Genomic DNA, 2,872 nt, shown 5'->3' with positions numbered 1-2,872 from the left:
TGAGGCAGCAGGAAAGCCAGGCCTGCTCCTCACTCTGCTCCAGTGCAGCTGCTGGGCCCCCTAACTCACTCCCCTCTCTCCTCCCTGTGGCAGCCACACTGCTGGCCAGGGGCACAGATCTCTCTGGCCCAATCACAAGGGTGTGGACTTCCCAGGCTGAGGCCCTGCCATCTAGCCTGGGTGGTCTTGAGCAGGGGAGCTGGCAGCCTCCTGCCAGGCAGCTGGGCCCTCACTGACCCCGTTCCTGGGCTCCTCCCCTCAGGAGCTGACATTCACGGTTGGTTGTCGTGTGCTGGGCACTGTGCTAGCGCCTCCTCACCCTTTGCGGTCCATGTTCTGACTGTCTCCGTCTACAGGTTCAGAAAGTGAGGTCCGGAGGCCAAATAACCGCCCAGGTCACACCTTCACACCCACTTCTGACGGATGTGCATGCCCACGTGGGCTACCATGAACAAACAAACACTCCTAAAGAGCAATACACTTCCCCCAAACCACAAGGCAGCAGCAGATACAGCACACAAGTGGCTGAAACAGCCGGCTCACCCGGTCAGGCACAGTAAATACCGCCAGGTGCGCCTGTGTGATGGGACCCCAGGCCGCCACCAGAATTCCCAAGGCGCTGTGTGTGCATGGACATAAGTGGGTGCCGCGTCCTACCGCAATGGGGCTGGGAAAGGGTTTCCGGCAAACTTTCAGCAGCCTGAGCCCGGCAGACGGGCACCAGCGCTGCAGATGGCCTGGGGGGCGCGTTCGCACAAACAGGAACTAGAGCAGAGTGCAGAGCATGTGCCAGTGGCCTGCCGTGTGTGCGTGTGAGTAAGCATGTCCTGAAATAGAGGCTGTCAACTGAGACCAGCTCTGGAAGGAGACACAATGAAGTGGTGACAACAGTTGCCGCAGGGGAGGGAACAAGAGACGGTGATGGGGGGTGGAGGGAGGGAAGGTGGGAAGCTGACGCTGCACTGACCCTGCACTGACTGCATCCCCGCGTTGTTCAGATCTCCTGCTGCCTTCTGAAACAAGAAACCATAGTTTAAAAAGCTTTATTGCAGTGTGGGAAGCACACGTCTGATCTCAGAGCTCAGGTTCTCGACCACAAGCGTGGACTGCCTTAGAAGAATTTGCACTAGGGTGTGTGTGTGTGTGTGTGTGTGTGTGTGTGTGTGAGTGTGTGTGTGTGTATTTGTGAATGTTTGGGTGTGTGAGTACAAGCATGCCGACATGTGTGTGAGTATGTATTTGTATGTTGGAGCGGATGTATCTATATAAGCTTTCAGAACTTCCAGCTCCTGCTCCTCAAGTCCTGATTCAGGATGTAGGCTGAGCCGGCCTTAGCCCCTAACTGCCCTCCCAGCCCCCGACCTGCTTCTCTCCCTCCTAGATTGATGAATGGAGCTGTGCGGGAGGTGAGCATGCTGCCGAGACAGGCCTCCAGGTGCAGGACTCTCTGGGGAACTGGCTCTTGCAGAGGGGAGAAGTTCCCAGCATGACCCTGATCTAGAAGCTCTGGGACTGGGGAGTAGGGAGGGAGGAGCCAAGTGGTGGAATAGGGAACTAAGGGCAGGGGTATGAGCCTCCCTTGCTAAGGGGAGGAATGACTGGGGAGGTGTGGGGAGTGGGAGAGATGGCGGAGCCAGTGTCCCTGGAGATCAGGGATTGGAGCGTGGGGAAGCAGGCCAGGGAGCATGGGGCAGGCATCTCAGGGGGGCAGCCATGGTGCCTGCAGCTTTTCTCTCAACTGTCCCCCCAAATGGCAGGCCAGTTCCGTGGCTTAATGCTAACATCACAGCAAGGTCGTGATTTTCTCCCTGCTCCAAGCTTATCCCTGAAAAGCAGAGAGTAGGGGGGAGGATAGTCACTGCTGCAAACATTTTCTTTTTTTAAAACTTTTTAGAGTGACATTGATTAATAACCTTGTATACATTTCTCAGGTGTACAATTCTATAACACATTATCTGGGTATTGTATTGTGTGTTCACCACCCCAAGTCAAATCTCCTTCCACCACCATATATGCCTTTTACCCCCTTCTACCTCCGCCACCCCATGTTCCCTCTGGTAACCACCACACTGCTGCTTGTGTCTATGAATTTCTTTTCTTTTCTTAATCCCTTCACTTTTTGTAAACATTCTCTTGCCCCAGACATCTCCTCTGCCATCTGGCAGCCTGCTTGAAATTCTGCCATCAGAATCTTACCTGGGACAGAGAATTCATGGAGGTGTTGTGGGCTTTATGGTCAGAGAGCTATTTCCATTCCCAGAGCTGCCACCTAAGAGCCAGGGGAGCAGGGCCAACAGGCTGACAGCTCTCGGGCTCTGTGGCTTCATCTGTCAAATGGGGATGGAGTCCCTGAGGTGCAGGGCTGGTGTGAGGGTGCAGTGGGAAACAGTGTCAACATGCAGTCCTCCCTCACACCCTAGGGTGCCTGGGGGCTTGAGGTCCCCTTCTTCCAGGAATGGGTAGTGATCAGAGAAATGAGTGTTTTAAAAGTGGGAGAGGAGAGACAAGGTGGGACTGAAAGGCCTCAGCCCCCAAGAGATGTCTCCTAAGCAAGAAAGAGAAGACCCGTCAGGAAAATACATTTAACAGCATCCGAGGCCTCTTTGCCCAACTCACCAAGGCAACCGCCTCCTGATCCCGCTGTGCAGCAGCTGCTGTCGCTGGGCCTCCCCCTCACTGCTCCCCTGGATTTCATTCCAGAAAGGAAGGAGGGGACAGTGCTGGGTGTATGGGGGTTTGTGTCAGGGGTGACAGAGTGGACACTGTGGACCAGCAGGACCAGGCCTGTGGGCAGCTGAAAGCATGGGGGTTGACAGTACTGAATGTTGGCAATGATGATAATCACAGCCAAACACAAATGTCATTTATACTC

The sequence above is a fragment of the Myotis davidii genome, unplaced genomic scaffold (assembly GCF_000327345.1).
Source record: "Myotis davidii unplaced genomic scaffold, ASM32734v1 scaffold309, whole genome shotgun sequence".
NCBI lineage: Eukaryota > Metazoa > Chordata > Mammalia > Chiroptera > Vespertilionidae > Myotis > Myotis davidii.
This window is presented reverse-complemented; position numbering follows the sequence as displayed.